The 19,569-nt window shown below is 37.5% G+C and overlaps 1 protein-coding gene and 1 long non-coding RNA gene across 2 annotated transcripts in view; one reads left to right on the top strand and one right to left on the bottom strand.

Moving 5' to 3' along the window:
- The window catches only part of ITFG1 (integrin alpha FG-GAP repeat containing 1), a 342,666-nt gene that overhangs the window by 50,317 nt on the left and 272,780 nt on the right, over nucleotides 1–19,569 (top strand). The window lies entirely within an intron of this gene.
- Nucleotides 2,122–3,604, bottom strand: LOC125915223 (uncharacterized). Its single transcript, XR_007455610.1, has 3 exons — nucleotides 3,536–3,604; nucleotides 3,274–3,344; nucleotides 2,122–2,207 (listed from the first exon to the last, which is right to left on the bottom strand). It is a non-coding gene; the product is annotated as an uncharacterized LOC125915223 (long non-coding RNA).

Below are 19,569 nucleotides of genomic sequence, written 5' to 3'. Positions count from 1 at the left end.
CCAGGCTCTGAACTGTCAGCACAGAGCCCAAAGCGGGGCTCCAACTCATGAACCGCGAGATCATGACCTGAGCTGAAGTCGGATTCTTAACCAACTGAGCCACCCAGGCGCCCCTAAAGTTTATTTAAACTTCAAGTAAACACATGCTATAATGCCAGTGTACTGTTGTATGTAGCACTAAATCTTCTTTTGGCTTACTTAATAGAGCATTCTACATTTAGCACTGACTTCTTGTTTTCTTTTCCCATATTTTTATTCTGGAAGTTTTCAAGCATGTACAACATATTTAGAAGACTATTAGAGTTAGAATACTCTTAGCCTAGATTGAACAATATTGAACATTTTGCTATATTTTAACATATATACACTCATTCATATATACGTAAATAAAGTTTTCCTGAACTAATTGAATGTGAGTTGATGTTCTCATATACAACCATGATACTGTTATTACATCTAAGAAAATTAGTAGTTATTCCATGATGTCATTTAATAATCCATCTATATTCACATTTTACAGTTGTTTCAAAAACACCTTCATGGGGCGCCTGGGTGGCTCAGTCGGTTAAGTGTCCGACTTCAGCTCAGGTCACAATCTCGTGGTCCGTGAGTTCAAGCCCCGCGTCGGACTCTGGGCTGATGGCTCAGAGCCTGGAGCCTGCTTCCGATTCTGTGTCTCCCTCTCTCTCTGCCCCTCCCCCGTTCATGCTCTGTCTCTCTCTGTCTCAAAAATAAATAAACTTAAAAACAAAAACAAAAACACCTTCATAACTACCTTTCTTTCTTTCCTATTTAGGATCCAATCAAAACTCACATATGTAGTTATTTTACTTTCTCTTAATCTAGCTACCACCTTGCCCCTCCCCTTTTTTTAATGATACTAACTTTCTAAATAGTCCAAACCACTTGTATTACAGTATGCCCCACATTCTGTATTTATCTGGTTGCTTCCACATGGTGTTTAACTTTTGTACACCAACTTCTTATTGTAAAAAAATGGAAGGTACTCCAGTAAGCTCAGTGTGCTTTGACAAAGATGAACTTTTTTTGTAATTATGAAAAGTAAAAATGCTATCAATACCACAAATGTTATCTTTAAAAAAAAAAAGAAAGCAAGAAAGAAAAAGAAGGATCAAATGTAATGAGTGCTTATTATATTAGTTGTATTTCCATAGAGGGAGCAGTGTATTGGCCATAACCACTTTGTAGAGACTCTTCTCAAGTTCAATATATATATCAAACATTTTTAAGTTATCTTTTTCCTTACTATATTAGTACAATATATTATTTATTATATGGAAATAGCAACATGGAATTTCTTCCTTTGATTCAAATGGTTCTTGGTATTTGTTGCATGAAGTATGATTTTTTTCCTGTGCATTAAAAACACAATTATATTTCAGTATGTGAGATATGTTGTAATCTGTTCATTGATCCTGTGCAAAGGTGTTTGATAGTCATGTTTTATGGTTCTAGAAATAAAAACATAATCTCCTTATATCCATGATCAATTAAGTCATTTAAATCATTAACTGATAAATTTACCCTATAAAAGCTGTTAAGATTAGACAAGATAATTGAAGTCATTTCTCCGTTTGATACCATATTTCAGACATTTATAATCATAGGTTAAGTGAACGTTATTAAACAACCATGCACAATGGCTATGAGTGGCCAGAGCCAGGGTTCTATAGGGAGCGGTGTCTTGGCATCCAATGAGGTTGATCTTTGGGTTTTTCCCCTCACAGCCTTGGTTTTGGTCAAGTCTTTGTTAGTCTTTGAGACTGTCTCCCATTTGTAAAACTAGGGATTGTATCACCTAGCTTGAGGCAGTGGCTTTAGAGTGTTTCTGACTGAGAACGATAGTAAGAAAACATTTTACATCATAACCTGTATACACATAGTTGTACCATGTATACTTATAGGTATATACCTATACATGTAATAAACATTTTTACATAACAGATTTCACCCATACCGTGTGTGGTACACTTTATTTTAAAATGTTAATGAAATTGATTTCATGACCCAATAAAAGGTAATGGCCCTTGGTTGAAAACACTAAAGATTCAATTAGTTTCAGATTCTACTACCAAAATGATTCTACCGTTTTGGTCATTCAGTTAGCAAACATATCTTGAGCAGTTATCACATACCTGTGTGAACAGAACTGGCAGTCCCTAGCTTTTTGTTGTTTCCTGTAGCCCCTTGGGGAAGAGAGAAAATACACAAGAAAATGGGTCATTGTGAACTATCAACTAAACCACAAAGAAACACCTGGGCATGGTGTTTCATGTGGGTATGTGAAAGAATACCAGGGGGGATCAGCTTTATAATGGGCATAGGAGGCTGCAGAATGAGTGTATGGCTCAAACTGGAGAGAAAGGACAAAGGAAACCAGAGCAAGAGTGAGGGACGGCTTCAGTGAGGCTCTTGAAACTTGTCTTGACTAGACAAATTTGAAAACTGTGCTTTCAGTCGTGTCTCCTGAGGTCACTGATTTTTTGTAAATGATCCTCTTATAATTAAGCACATAAATAATTACTTCACAAAACACTTTCCCAAATGATTTTAATCTTTAACTGTCTGTTCTATTTAATAACCATCCCCATAGGTCAACACCCCCACCTCATTTCAGGCACCAGTCCCCGAGTCATACCTACTGCTTATCTCCCAGAATTCCTACCACAATCCCCTGTCCTTTTGATTCTGATTTAATCTCTAGGCACTATCTGACACAACTTTTCTATCTTTATAATATTTGCTTTCTTAAATGGGCTTGCTTTCCTTTTAGAACCCACTATGGGCTCCTCTTTGTCTCTCTGACTCATAGATGTTGGGTAAGGCTCAGGATTTTGTCCTCAGCCCTCTTCCCTTTTTACACTAAACACTCTTCTTGGGCACTTTATTGATTGTTTGTTCACTTCCTTGGCTTAAATCAGTTACATTAGTTATGCCCCCAACTCCCAAATTTATGTCTCCTATCCTGATCTCTCTTACAGATTTTACCATTCCTGTAATTCACAGGCATTTCAAACTCCACATGCCCCAAATAGAACATGTTATGTTACCTTCCAAACCTCCTCATTCTGCTTTGCTTTCTATCTTGTCTCCCTGGTGGTCAAGCTATTTACAAGAATCATTCTTATTCCCTCTCTTTCTCACTCTTACTTCCAGTTACCAAATCCTCCTGACTTTGCCTCCTAACAGCCTTTTGAAACCACTATTTCACCTACCCAGGTTTACACCATATTATATTATATCTTACTATACCTTAACAGCCTTCCAACTTGGTCTCATAGTCACCAGTGTCCTTCTCTCAAGTCCAGTGTTCAGATAAAATCCTAAAGTAGAGATTTCATCTTAATCACACCCTTATTAAAATCTCTTAGTGACACCTCATAACCATCAGGAAGAATTTTGTGCTCCTGATCACAGCACCCAAGGGCCTCCCTAGTCTAGTCCCTGCTGTGTGTTACCGCCATCTGAGCTCTCTCTAAACCCCCTCTTTGTGTTCCTGCCAAATGGAACTTACATGCTATTTCTTCTGCCCAAAACACTCTGAACTCCCATGCCTCTGTTCAACTGGCTGACTTTTACATATCCTTCAGCTCTCAACTGAGCGCTCCCTTTTTTGGGGGGAAGCTGTCTCTGACCCCCAGTGTAACAGCTAATACTCTGTCATAATTGCTTGTTTACTTGTCCTTTTCCTGTAGGAGATTGTCAGCTCTTAACAAGAGTTGTCTGCTCTGTTTATCGTTTTAGCCCCAGCTCCTGACACAGGGCTTGTGCCTAGCAATTGCCTATTTGAATGATGAAGGAAAGAATGAAAGTGAGAAAAATCCATAAAGGCAGACAGTGTCGCATTGTGTTTAAGAATACAGGCTTTGGAGTCCAGTAGGTCTGGGTTTTAATCCTGCCTTTACCACTGACCACCTGAACAAATTATTTCACATAAGCTTCAAACCCCCCAAATGAGGATGTTAACATTTCCTACATTGTAGGGTAAGGGATAAAATTAGAGAACACATGAAGAGTATCTACCATAGTGCCTGTAGCATAACAAATACAGGATAAGGTAGACTTCAACCTGCATTACAAAACTGTAATCATCAAGACGGTATGGTACTGGCACAAGAACAGACACTCAGATCAGTGGAACAGGATAGAGAACCCAGAAATGGACCCTTAAATGTATGGCCAACTGATCTTTGGCAAAGCAGGAAAGAATATCCAATAGAATAAAGACCGTCTCTTCAGCAAGTGGTGCTGGGAAAACTGGACAGCGATATGCAGAAGAATGAACCTGGACCACTTTCTTACACCATACACAAAAATAAATTCAAAATGGATGAAAGACCTAAATGTAAGACAGGAAGCCATCAAAATCCCCAAGGAGAAATTAGGCAAAAACCTCTTTGATCTTAGCCACAGCAACTTCTTACTCAACACATCTGCGGAGGCAAGGGGAACAAAAGCAAAAATGAACTATTGGGACCTCATCAAAATAAAAAGCTTCTGCACAGCGAAGGAAACAATCAACAAAACTAAAAGGCAACCAACAGAATGGGAGAAGATATTTGCAGATAAAGGGTTAGTATCCAAAATCTATAAAGAACTTATCAAACTCAACACCCAAAAAGCGAATAATCCAGTGAAGAAATGGGCAAAATACATGAAAAGACACTTCTCCAAAGAAGACATCCAGATGGCCAACTGACATATGAAAAATGCTCTACATCACTCATCATCAGGGAAACACAAGTCAAAACCACACTGAGCTACCACCTCACACCTGTCAGAATGGCTAACATTAACAACTCAGGCAACAACAGATGTTGGCGAGGATGCGGAGAAAGAGGATCTCTTTTGCATTGTTGGTGGGAAAACACTATGGAGGTTTCTCAAAAAACTAAAAATAGAACTACCCTACGACCCAGCAATTGCACTACTAGGTATTTATCCATAGGATACAGGTGTGCTATTTCGAAGGGACATATGCACCCCAATGTTATAGCAGCACTATCAACAATAGCCAAAGTATGAAAGTGTGGAAAGAGCCCAAATGTCCATCGATGGATGAATGGATAAAGAAGATGTGGTGTGTGTGTGTGTGTGTGTGTGTGTGTGTATGATGGAGTATTACTCAGTAATCAAAAAGAATGAAATCTTGCCATTTGCAACTATGTGGATGGAACTGGAGGATACTATTGTAAGTGAAATTCGTCAGTCAGAGAAAGACAAATATCATGGCTTCACTCATATGAGGACTTTAAGAGACAAAACAGATGAACATAAGGGAAGGGAAACAAAAATAATATAAAAACAGGGAGGGGGACAAAACATCAGAGACTCTTAAATATGGAGAACAGAGGGTTACTGGTGGGGTTGTGGGAGGGGGGATGGGATAAACGGGTAAGGGGCATTAAGGAATCTACTCCTGAAATCATTGTTGCACTATATGCTAACTAATTTGGATGTAAATTTTTAAAAAATAAAATACAGTGTTTTTCTTACAGAAGAAAAGTGAATTGTAGCTCTCTGTTAAAATCCACCTACCAGTATTATTGCACTTAATTTTTATTTCATGTTCATTGGACTTATTATCTATAATTTGGTTATACAGATTAATTTACTTGCACTTTGGTAACATGTCTTATATTCTTTGCAATGTCAGAGTAGCCCTAGCCCTCAAAATTTGATCTGTGCATAGGGAAACTCTTATCTGAGCTATGAAAATTATAGGGAGAATTCCATTGTAAATTTTATTTAGTCTGATGCATACATGTAGTTTGAAAAATTGGGCTTCTCTTTCTGATTAATGTTCACCAAAACATTGTCTGGTAAACAAGCTCTCCGTAAGTATGGAAAGAGCACCATTGAAATCATATTAGCTCTTAAATGTCACTAAGGCTCCATTTGGTGCACTGAGAAGGAATAAGTGACACTTTGGCATTATGGCTATCATTGTGCCAGCAGATTAAATTCTTTACCTGTCAGAAAGGATCTGATTTATTTGGGGTCATTATTGCCTTAGTAACCTTATTTGGTGTCTAGTTTATTTTCAGGGAGAGGAATAGAAACAGCAACCTGAATCAAGGTAATATTTTGTTCTTAGAAACAGATTGCCTTGGTTATGTTCAGCCTTTTATAAATTACCATCATTATAGAACGTAACTGAAGTGAGCCAAACAGCTTACCGAAGAGCTAAAAAATTTAGGAAGCTTGAGTTAGTGATTTTCTTCTTGAAGAGAAGGAATTAAAATGAAGAATAGTGACCCATGTTTTAGCTTTCGTATTTCCAAAATTGAGCAGTACAGTTTGCAGTCAATTTTTCAGGAAGTATTTGCATATTTCTTATATTAATTAAGGCCTTTTTTTCTTTTCCCTCATCATGCTTCCTGCCATTTTTTGTTCCTCAGCACCTCTAACTAAACATTGGAAATGACGAAAGAGGAAATAAAGCTTTTTCACGTTTTCTCTATTTTTAGTAGGTATAGGTGGTGGGGTGGTGGTTTAAAGTTTGAACTTCAGGCTAGCCTGCTGTGTGTGCCTGGTCAACTGTGGGACATAGTGTCTCTCCTGTCAAGGATGTGAGACCTCACTGAAGTGTTACGGTTAGAGTCATGCTTACAAAGTGCTTGTAAACTGAAAAGAAATTACTGTCAAGGCCCCAGTCATGCAAACCTCCCAAGTCAGTGATACTGTGTCATTGTTTTTTCTCAGAGACCTGGAGTAGCTCCTCTTTGTCCTCTAAGTTAGACGCTGGTTCCCTAGGGTGCATGCTGTGTAGCCCTCACCTCAGATCCAGCTTTAATCCCGGAGTTCCCCTGCTGCTGTCCTGCACTGAGCATGCACTAGTTTTCCTCATTGCCATGCCTTTGCCTATGCTCTTTCTCCTACCTCACAGTTTCTCAACCATAGTGTTATTGACATATGGAGCTGGTTAATCCTCTGTTGTGAGGAGCCGTCATGTGCACTGTAGGAGGTTTAGCAGTATTCCTGGTCTCTACCTCTAAATACCAGTAGTAATAAAAAAAAAAAAAAAATCTTCAGACTTCACCATACGTCCCCTGGGAAGCAAATGACATGCACAAATTATGTCTGCCCTAAATTTCTGCACATTTATTCCTTTGAGGCTTCTGCCACCTAGCTATACCAACCATCTTCCATTTTTCATGGCTAACACCTACCAGTTTGCTAGTTTACTGGAGGTATAATGCCTCCCAGACAGTTACCTAAGTGTTGCCATAATTTCAGATGATTTCATGGTCCACAGAGATGACCCCAACCCAGCATCATAACCTTCCCACCTCAGCTACTTCAGTTAACTCCCTGTACCTTGCAGGTACCAGAAAATATACTGTCCCAAGAGTCACTAATCATATGTCCCACTCTCCCACTACCACCTCCTGCCCTTCTAGGCTGCCTGCCTAAGTGCCCTCCCTTCAACATTTCTTGTATCTTACTGAGATCTCTGCTGCTTTATATCCACCCATCCCCCTCTCACTTCCACCTCCCTCCCTGTCCATGATACATCGTTACAGTCTCTTGCAAATACCCTTAATTTATATCATTTCTAACATTCCAACACTCTAATCCTGGCCAAACCCAGTTATTTCTCCAAGAAAAACATTAAATCATTGAGTTGGGGGGTCTGTTCTTGATCTCAATCAGACATTCTAAAGTCAAGCCCTCATTTTATTCTCTCATATTTCCTGAACTTTTTCTTCACTCTGTCACAGTTTAAAATTGGTCTCTTGTCATCCTGATACATGGCAGGTGATCTGTCCTGTTCCTCTCCCCTTCCTCCTCCCTGCCTCCAACTACCTTGGGAGAAGAAAGCCATGCACACATTTCAACAACCGCCAACAGCTGTACCTATTCCATTTTGGCAATGTATTTGCTCTGAATGGCTTCAATGACAAATATAGACCTCCCCCCACAGACACCCATATTCTTAAGAAAATAAAAAGAGACTGTTGAACGTTTTCTGCTACTATCAAGCAGGCTGAACAAAATATTCTTTGGATAACTGAGTAGATGTAAATTGGGTCATCAGATATCTAAAACATTAGGCAGTCTTTTACCAGGAGACGGATATGACATTTAGTAGCAGATTATGTTCCATGGTTTGATGTTTCTTCACACCTGCTTTCTGAATATAGATGTGTTCTTAATCTGATATCCAGGATCGCATACTGCTGACGATAGACACAGCGCAGTAATATTGTATTTTCTACATAAATGGAAGGAAGTTTATGAAACTCAGGTTTTTTGGACAACATTATGAAATTGGGTATTTATATTATTAGTAGAACTTTAGAAATTTCATTTTAAAGCAGTGTTTGGTACCCTTAGATACTCAGCTCTTACTGACTATACAATAATGAAAATAAAATTACATGTTTTGCTCTATTATACAGTGCTTGCGAAGTAGTCAGGTACCCTAAACAGTGATTCTTAATTATCTGAAGATGTCTTTCAATCTTTGTCTGTAATTGACAAAATTGTGCTGCCATTTTAACTTTTCCTAGTTACCTTTTCATTGGTTTAGATTGTAACATAGACTTTTTTTTTTTTAAGATTATTTCTCTATTTTGGGAGAGAGAAGGAGAGAGAGAATCCCAAGTGGGCTCTGCATAAGCAGCTCAGAGCCCCACGTGGGTCTCGAACTTGCAAACCATGAGACCATGACCTGAGCTGAAACCAAGAGTCAGACACTCAATTGACTGAGCCACCCACACACCCCTATAGTATAGACTTTTAAAACAAGTTTGTTCAGGGTGCCTGGGTGGCTTAGTCAGTCGAGCGACCTACTTAGGCTCAGGTCATGATCTCACGGTTTGTGAGTTCAAGTCCCCCATCGGGCTCTGTGCTGACCGCTCAGAGCCTAGAGCCTGCTTCTGATTCTGTGTCTCCCTCTCTCCCTTCCCCTCCCCCACTCATGCTCTCTCTCTGTCTCAGAAATAAAACATTTAAAAAATTTAAAGAAATAAAACAAGTTTCTTTACTTGAGCACTTCACTAGTGTCTTTTACACTTCATGGCATCTCCAAGCCTCACATATTATGCCAAAAAACTTAAATGATTGTGGTAGTTCATCATGTTTTAATATCCTGTGTAGTAATGTACATTAAGTACCTAAAATTTTTTGAACTGTCATCTACTTATATTCAACATGAACTAAGTCAGTTTCTATCCATTATAGTTGGTGTACTATGAACTTAAAGGCTATTAATTAACATTGGGGTGCCTGAGTGGCTCAGTCAGTTAAGCGTCCGACTTCGACTCAGTCATGATCTCATGGTTTGTGAGTTTGAGCCCCGCATCTGTCTCTGGGCTGGCAGCTCAGAGCCTGGAGTCGGCTTCGGATTCTGTGTCTCCCTCTGTCTGCCCCTCCTCTTCTTGCACTCTGTCTCTGGCATTGTCTCTAAAATAAATAAACATTAAAAAAAACATTTTTAAAAAAAGGCTATTAACATTAAATGTCATGGGCCTTGAAACTGTTACATTGGTACAGTTAAGAAGATTTTAAAATTAACATTTAAATTAAGTCACTTAAAAATGTTTTGACCAAGAAGTATACATTTATCTTTGTAGAAATTGTCTATACTCATAATGGATTCTGCATATTGTATATTAACAAGTAAAACAGAAATGCCCAAAAGGAAATATTTAGTTGCACCATGGCTGCCTTTTCCCCAAAACGAAGACAGCCAGTTTTCCATTGATGTTTTGTGGAAAGCTACCCGAAATTATGGAGTAAGAAGAAACTGTAATTTTTATTGACTGAAGAATCCATTGCACTCTTATAGCACAAAGATCTTGGTATCATTCATGTCAGTTGGGTGCTTTGAAAATACTTGAGAATGCTTTTAGTATCCATGTTTAGAAATACAAAGTAATTAAAATGTATGGTGAAATAAAGTATGTAGCATTACTTTTTACAAATTAAGAGGCCATCGTTTTTTTCTTTTTTAATATGATTTTTGAAAGAACTTAAATTACAGTGCTTCTGGCAAATAATAGGACCTAGCCCTTCCACTCTAGGAAAACACATAGTGCCTGGGACACAGCATCTGGTCAGCATTCTCAAAGACAGTGTTTTTTGGTTTTCTCCTTCCACCCCACCCCCCATGGCCTAAGGCGCAAAAAATTTTTGTTTCTGAAATAAACTCTAGAATCAGTCTTTGCAGGTGAGTCATAACAGATTTAAAACAAAGCAGTCAGGAGAGCAGAGCATGCTGAGATAGTACTGTTGACTCCGGAGAGTTTTGCAAGCTATCAGCTGACGTAAAAGTATTTATTAATTCCAAACAATTTTTAAATGGTGATCTGTTGAAAGGATCAATAGATGCAGAAAAGCTTTTGACAAAATACAGCATCCTTTCTTGATAAAGCCCTCAAACAGTAGGGATAGAAGGAATATACCTCAACATTATAAAAGCCACATATATGAAAAGCCCATGGCTAATATCATCTTCAGTGGGGAAAAACTGAAAGCTTTCCCCTGAAGGTCAGGAACACAACAGGGATGTCCACCCTTACCACTGTCGTGCAACATAGTACTGGAGGTCCTAACTTCAGCAGTCAAACAACAAAAAGAAATAAATGGCATACAAATTGCAAAGAAGTCCAACTTCTACTCTTCACAGATGTCATGATATTCAACCTGGAAAACCCGAAACCACCAAAAACCTGCTAGAACTGGTATGTGAATTCAGCAAAGTTGCAGGATATAAAATCAACATCAGTTGCATCCGTTGCATTTCTATACACCAATAATTTCTGTATACCAATAATGAAGCAGAGAAACAGAAATCAAGGAATTGATCCCATTTACAATTGCACCAGAAACCTTAAGATACCTAGGAATAAATCTAACCAAAGATGCAAAAGATCTGTATGCTGAAAACTATAGAAAGCTTATGAAAGAAATTAAAGAAGACACAAAAAAAGGTAGAAACATTCCATGCTCATGGATTGGAAGAACAAATATTGTTAAAATGTAAATACTACCCAAAGCAATCTACATATTCAGTGCAATCCCTATTAAAATCACACCAGCATTCTTCACAGAGATAGAACAAACAATCCTAAAATTTGTATGGAACCAGAAAAGACCCTGAATAGCCAGATTAATGTTGAAAAAGAAAACCCAAGCGGGAGGGATCACAATTCTGGACTTTAAGCTGTATTACAAAGCTGTAATCATCAAGACAGTATGGTACTGGCACAAAAACAGATATATAGATCAGTGGAACAGAATAGAGAACTCAGAAATGGACCCACAAATGTATGGCCATTTAATCTTTGACAAACTAGGAAAGAGTATCCACTGGAAAAAAGACAGTCTCTTCAACAAATGGTGTTGGGAGAACTGGACAGTGAGAAGAATGTACCTGGACCACTTTCTAACACCATACACAAAAATAAACTCAAAATGGATGAAAGACCTAAATGTTAGGCAGGAAACCTTCAAAATCCTAGAGGAGAAAGAAGGCAACAACCTTTTTGACCTCAGCCACAGCAACTTCTTAGTAGACATGTCCCAGATGACAAGGGAAACAAAAGCAAAAATGAACTTTTGGGACCTCATCAAGATAAAAAGCTTCTACACAGCGTAGGAAACAACAAAACTTGAAGGAAAGTGATGGAATGGGAGAAGATATTTGCAAACGACATATCAGATAAAGGGTTAGTATCCAAAATCTATAAAGAACTTAAACTCAACACCCAAAAAGCAAATAATCCAGTGAAGAAATGGGCAAAAGACATGAATATACATTTCTCCAAAGAAGACATCCAGATGGCCAACCAACACATGAAAAAATGCTCCACATCACTCATCATCAGGGAAATACAAATCAAAACCACAATGAGCTACCACCTCACACCTGTCAGAATGGCTAAAATGAACAACCCAGGAACCAACAGATATTGGTGAAGACGCGGAGAAAGAGGATCTCTTTTGCACTGTTGGTGGGAATGCAAACTGGTACAACCACTCTGGAAAAGAGTATGATGGTTCCTCAAAAACTTAAAAATAGAACTACTCTATGACCCAGCAATTGCGCTACTAAATATTTATCCAAAGGATACAAAACTCCTGATTCAAAGGGACACATGCACCCAATGTTTATAGCAGTGCTATGAACAATAGCCAAATTATTGAAAGAGCCCAAACATCCATCGACTGATGAATGGATAAAGAAGATTTGGTGAGTACACACATGTATACACACACACACACACACACACACACACACACACACACAAACAATGGAATACTACTTGGCATTCAAATAGAATGAAATTGTGCTATTTGCAGCAACATGGATGGAACTAAAATATGATGGAACTAAAAATAATCAGACATAGAAAGACAACATGATTTCACTCATCTGTGGAATTTAAGGAACACAACAGATGAACATAGGGGAAGGGAAAGACAAATAAGATAAAACCAGAGAGAGAGGCAAACCATGAGTGACTCTTAAATATAGAGAACAAACTAGGGGTTGCTAGAGGGGAGGTTTGTTGGGGGGAGGGGTGCTAAATGGGTGATGGGCATTAAGGAGAGCACTTGTTGGGTTGAGTACTGGGAGTTATATGTAAGGGATGAGTCACTGGGTTCTACTCCTGAAATCAATACTATACTGTATGTTAACTAAATTAAATTGAAAGAAATAAATTTAAAATCAAAAAATAAAAATAAATAAAATGATGACCTGAATGCCAAACTCATGCATACTGTTTTTTCCTTAAAACCAGCATGGAATATATCTGCAAGACAGCACATTTATATCTTACTTTTAAATGTATTTGTCCTCTTAAGCCAAAGTTAATTTTTTTGTGATCATTATAAATATATTGCAGATGAAAGAAATGAATGGGTTCTCTTACAAAAACATTTAGTGTATGAATTGCTAAACATAAAATAATGAGGTTTTAAAGCCTGCTCCTAGTGAGTAAATTCCTCCCTATTGCTCACAGAAGCATTACTAGTATTTGTACTAGAGTAAATGGTAATTCCAGCTTGCATACCAAAGTATATAAAATGTTTAATCGGCCAAAGGATGAATCCTAATCCTTTTGGTAATTGAGAACTCCACCTACCTAAAGGGATTTGAATTAAAAGCTATATATTTTAAATGACACTGAACTATTAATGTGTTATGGTTGCCCATGGTTTTGTTAATCCCCAAAACATAAAACAGCCAAATATTTGATGAAGTTTGTTCTAATTCCACGGTCTTGTATTTAATAACTAGCTTTATATTTATCGTGACATGAAATTACTCTTTTTTTCCAAAAATTTTAAATCTTTGTATTTTATTTATACACATAAGATAAAATTTACCACCTATTTTTATTTAGTTGTTTTTAGTAATTATATACAAGCAATTTTATTTTATTTTATTTTATTTTATTTTATTTTATTTTATTTTATTTTATTTTATCTAATAATTTATATTTTATAAAATACATCGAAGTTAGCACGTGGTGCAACAATGATTTCAGGAGTAGATTCTTTAATGCCCCTTACCCATTTAGCCCATGCCCCATCCCACAACCCCTCCAGCAACGCTCTGTTTGTTCTCTATGTTTAAGAGTCTCTTATGTTTTATCTCCCACCCTGTTTTTATATTATTTTTGCTTCCCTTCCCTTATGTTCATCTTTTTTGTATCTTAGTGTTCTCATATGAGTGAAGTCATATGGAATTTGTCTTCCATAATACCCTCCAGTTCTGTCTATGTAGTTGCAAATGGCAAGATTTCATTCTTTTTGATTGCCGAGTAATACTCTGTCGTATATATATATATATATACACAACACATCTTCCTTATCCATTCATCCATTGATGGACATTTGGGCTCTTTCCATACTTTGGCTATTGTTGATAGTGCTGCTATAAACATTGGGGTGCATGTGCCCCTTCAAAACAGCATACCTGTATCCCTTGGACAAATAACTGCTAGTGCAATTGCTGGGTCGTAGGGTAGTTCTATTTTTAATTTTTTGAGGAACCTCCATACTGTTTTCCAGAGTGGCTGCACCAGCTTGCATTCCCACCAGCAGTGCAAAGGAGATCCTCTTTCTCCACATCCTCGCCAACATCTGGTGTTGTCTGAGTTGTTCATGTTAGCCATTCTGACAGGTGTGAGGTGGTAGCTCATTGTGGTTTTGATTTGTATTCCCCTGATGATGAGCAATGTTGAATACTTTTTTCATGTATCGGGTGGCCATCTGGGTGTCTTCTTTGGAGAAGTGTCTGTTCATGTCTTTTGCCTATTTCTTCACTGGATTATTTGCTTTTTGGGTGTTGAGTTTGATAAGTTCTTTATAGATTTGGATACTAACCCTTTATCTGATATGTCGATTGCAAATATCTTCTCCCATTCCATCGGTTGCCTTTTAGTTTTGCTAATTGTTTCCTTTGCTGTGCAGAAGCTTTTTGTTTTGATGAGGTCCCAATAGTTCATTTTTGCTTTGGTTTCTCTTGCCTCCAGAGACATGTTGAGTAAGAAGTTGCTGCGACCAAGTTCAGAAAGGTTTTTGCCTGCTTTTTCCTCAAGGATTTTGATGGCTTCCTGTCTTACGTTTAGGGCTTTCATCCATTTTGAGTTTATTTGTGTATATACCACCTATTTGTAATTAACTTTTCATAGATATTAAATCCATTCATAATCTGGACCTACCATCACTGCAGTCCTCCCATAATTCTAAACATCTTGTAAAACTGAAACTCTAGGGGTACCTGGGTGGCTCAGTTGATTAAGCACCTGACTTCACCTCAGGTCATGATTTCATGGTTCATGGGTTCAAGCCCCATATCAGGCTCCACACTGGTGCAGACCCTGTTAGGATTCTTGCTCTGTCCTCTCTCTTTACTGCTCCCCCATTTGCTCTTTCTCTCTCAAAATAAATAAACTGAAGAAAAAAAAAAAAAAACCTGAAACTCTATATACATCAAACACTAACTTATTCTCCTCTTATTCCAGCCCCTAGCAACTACCATTCTACTTTATGACTCTATGATTTTGACTATTCTAAGTCCCTCATTAACTGGAATCATGAAGTATTTGCCTTTTTATGACCGGCTTATTTTACTTACCATTATATTCTCAAGATTCATCCATGTTGTAGCATATGTCAGAATTCCCTTTCTTTTTAAGGCTTTATAATATTCGATTATAGGTAGATACCACATTTTGCTTACCCCCCCCCTTCGAAGATGGACAATACTTGGGTACTTAACATGTTTTGGCTTGTGAATAATGCTGTTATGAACATGGGTATACAAACATACCCTGGTGACCTTGTTTTTAATTCTTTTAGGTATATACCCAGAAGTGCAATTGCTGGATACTGTGGTAATTCTATTTTTAGATTTTTGAGGAACTTGCCATCACAGCAGCTTTGCCATTTTACATTCCCACCAACAGTGCACAAGGGTTCCAGTTTTTCCACCTACTTGCTGACACTTGTTATTTTCTGTTTCTTTCCACAGTAGCCATCCTAATAGTGCAAAGTGATATTTCGTTCTAGTTTTGATTTGCATTTCTGTAATGTTTAGTGGTGTTAAGCATATTTTTATGTACTTATTGACCATTTGCATATTTTCTTTGAAGAAGTATTTATTCAAATCCTTTGCACATTGCTTAATCAGGCTGTTTTTCTTACTTCTATTGTTAAGCTTTGAGAGCTTTTTATGTACTTGAAATATTACTCCCTCATCAGATACCTGATTTGCAAACATATTCTCCCCGTCTGTAGGATGCCTTTATAGTCTATTAGTATTGTCAATGCAAAAATGTTTTTTAAAAATTTATGAAGTCCCGTATATCTGTTGTTTCTTTTGTTGTAATATTATTTTCCAATCCAGGAACATGGCATGTTTTTCCGTTTGTTTGTCTTCTTAATGATTTCTTTAAGCATTATTTTATAGTTTTCATTTCACATGTCGTTTACCTCCTTGGTTAAGTTAAATCCTGAGTATTATATTTTTTTGATTCTATTGTAAATGAAACTGCATTCTTAATTTTCTTGTTAGATTGTTCATTGTTAGTGTATACTAATACTATTGACTTTGGCATGTTTTTTTGTATACTGCTACTTTGCTAAGTTCATTTATTAGTTCCAATATTTTTTGTGGCATATTTATGGTTTTCAACAAGTAAGATCTTACATCTGTGAACATAGACAGTTTTACTTCTTTTCTAATTGGATGCCTCTCATTTCTTTTTCTTGCCTAATTGCTCTGGGTAGAACATCTAGGACTCTGTTGAACAGAAGTGGTGATAGTGATCATCCTTACTTTGATCCTTCAGCTTAGAGAAATGCTTTCAGTCTTTTACGAATATAATGTTGACTGTGGGCTTTTCATGTTTAGCTTTTATTTATGTTGAAGTAGTTTCTATTTCTAGGTTAGATGTTTATCATGAAATGGTATTGAATTTTGTGAAAGGCTTTTTCAGCATCAATTGAGTTGACCATGTATCCTTTTTTTTTTCATTCTGTTAATATGGTATATTATATTGATCAGTTTTTGTATGTTGAACCATCCTTGTGTTATAGGAATAAATCCCACTTGACCATGGTTTATAGTCTGTTTACTGAATTTGATTTGCTGAATTTTCTGAAGACTTTTCCATCAGTGTTCATAAAGGATATTGGCTTGCAGTTTTTTATTTTTATTTTTTTCTTGTAGTGTCTTTTTGTCCAGCCTTCATATCAGATAATGCCAGCCTCATAGAATGAATTAGAAAATGCTCCCTTCCCTGCATCCCAGGAATGAATCCCACTTGATCATGGTGAATAATTCTTTTTATATGCTGTTGAATTCGATTTGCTAGTATCTTATTGAGAATTTTTGCATCCATATTCATCAGAGATATTGGCCTGTAGTTCTCTTTTTTTACTGGGTCTCTGTCTGGTTTAGGAATCAAAGTCATACTAGCTTCATAGAATGAGTCTGGAAGTTTTCCTTCCCTTTCTATTTTTGGAATAGCTTGAGAAGGATAGGTATTATCTCTGCTTTAAACGTCTGGTAGAACTCCCCTGGGAAGCCATCTGGTCCTGGACTCTTATTTGTCGGGAGATTTTTGATGACTGATTCAATTTCTTCGCTGGTTATGGGTCTGTTCAAGCTTTCTATTTCCTCCTGATTGAGTTTTGGAAGCTTGTGGGTGTTTAGGAATTTGTCCATTTTTTCCAGGTTGTCCAAATTGTTGGCATATACTTTTTCATAGTATTCCCTGATAATTGCTTGTATCTCTGAGGGATTGGTTGTAATAATTCCATTTTCATTCATGATTTTATCTATTTGGGTCATCTCCCTTTTCTTTTTGAGAAGCCTGCCTAGAGGTTTATCAATTTTGTTTATTTTTTCAAAAAACCAACTCTTGGTTTCGTTGATCTGCTCTACAGTTTTTTTAGATTCTATGTTGTTTATTTCTGTTCTGATCTTTATTATTTCTCTTCTTCTGCTGGGTTTAGGCTGTCTTTACTGTTCTGCTTCTATTTCCTTTAGGTGTGCTGTTAGATTTTGTATTTGGGATTTTTCTTGTTCCTTGAGTTGGACCTGGATTGCAATGTATTTTCCTCTCAGGACTGCCTTCGCTGCATCCCAAAGCGTTTGGATTGTTGTATTTTCATTTTCATTTGTTTCCATATATTTTTTTAATTTCTTCTCATTGCCTGGTTGACCCATTCATTCTTTAGTAGGGTGTTCTTTAACCTCCATGCTTTTGGAGGTTTTCCAGACGTTTTCCTGTGGTTGATTTCAAGCTTCATAGCATTGTGGTCTGAAAGTATGCATGGTATGATTTCAATTCTTGTATACTTATGAAGGGCTGTTTGTGACCAAGTATGCGATGTATCTTGGAGAATGTTCCATGTGCACTCGAGAAGAAAGTATATTCTGTTGCTTTGGGATGCAGAGTTCTAAATATATCTGTCAAGTCCATCTGATCCAATGTATCATTCAGGGCCCTTGTTTCTTTATTGACTGTGTGTCTAGATGATCTATCCATTTCTGTAAGTGGGGTGTTAAAGTCCCCTGCAATTACCACATTCTTATCAATAAGGTTGCTTATGTTTGTGAGTAATAGTTTTATATATTTGGGGGTTCCGGTATTCGGCGCATAGACATTTATAATTGTTAGCTCTTCCTGATGGATAGACCCTGTAATTATTATATAATGCCCTTCTTCATCTCTTGTTACAGCCTTTAATTTAAAGTCTAGTTTGTCTGATATAAGTATGGCTACTCCAGCTTTCTTTTGACTTCCAGTAGCATGATAAATAGTTCTCCATCCCCTCACTCTCAATCTAAAGGTGTCCTCAGGTCTAAAATGAGTCTCTTGTAGACAGCAAATAGATGGGTCTTGTTTTTTTATCCATTCTGATACCCTATGTCTTTTGGTTGGCGCATTTAATCCATTTACATTCAGTGTTATTATAGAAAGATACGGGTTTAGAGTCATTGTGATATCTGTATGTTTTATGCTTGTAGTGATGTCTCTGGTACTTTGTCTCCCAGGATCCCCCTTAGGATCTCTTGTAGGGCTGGTTTAGTGGTGACAAATTCCTTCAGTTTTTGTTTGTTTGGGAAGACCTTTATCTTTCCTTCTATTCTAAATGACAGACTTGCTGGATAAAGGATTCTCGGCTGCATATTTTTTTTCTGTTCATCACATTGAAGATCTCCTACCATTCCTTTCTGGCCTGCCAAGTTTCAGTAGAGATCAGTCATGAGTCTTATAGGTCTCCCTTTATATGTTACAGCACGTTTATCTCTAGCTGCTTTCAGAATTTTCTCTTTATCCTTGTATTTTGCCAGTTTCACTATGATATGTCGTGCAGAAGATTGATTCAAGTTCCTTCTGAAGGGAGTTCTCTGTGCCTCTTGGATTTCAATGCCTTTTTCCTTCCCCAGATCCACGAAGTTCTCAGTTATTATTTCTTCAAGTACACCTTCAGCACCTTTCCCTCTCTCTTCCTCCTCTGGAATACCAATTATGCGTATATTATTTCTCTTTAGTGCATCACTTAGTTCTCTAATTTTCCCCTCATACTCCAGGATTTTTTTATCTCTCTTTTTCTCAGCTTCTTCTTTTTCCATAATTTTATCTTCTAGTTCCCCTATTCTCTTCTCTGCCTCTTCAATCTGAGCCGTAGTTGTCTCAATTTTATTTTGCAGTTCATTGATCGCATTTTTTAGCTCCTCCTGGCTGTTCCTTAGTCCCTTGATCTCTGTAGCAAGAGATTCTCTGCTGTCCTTTATATGTTTTCAAGCCCAGCGATTAATTTTATGACTGTTATTCTAAATTCACTTTCTGTTATATTGTTTAAATCATTTTTGATCAGTTCATTAGCTGTTGTTATTTCCTGGACGTTTTTCTGAGGGGAATTCTTCTGTTTGGTCATTTTGGATACTCCCTGGAGTGGTGCGGGACTGCGGTGCACTTCCCCTGTGCTGTCTTGAAAAACTTGCATTGGTGGGCGGGGCTGCAGTCAGACCTGATGTCTGCCCCCAGCCCACCGCTGGGACCACAGTCA

This window comes from Panthera uncia (assembly GCF_023721935.1).
Source record: "Panthera uncia isolate 11264 chromosome E2 unlocalized genomic scaffold, Puncia_PCG_1.0 HiC_scaffold_19, whole genome shotgun sequence".
Lineage (NCBI taxonomy): Eukaryota > Metazoa > Chordata > Mammalia > Carnivora > Felidae > Panthera > Panthera uncia.
This window is presented reverse-complemented; position numbering and strand designations above follow the sequence as displayed.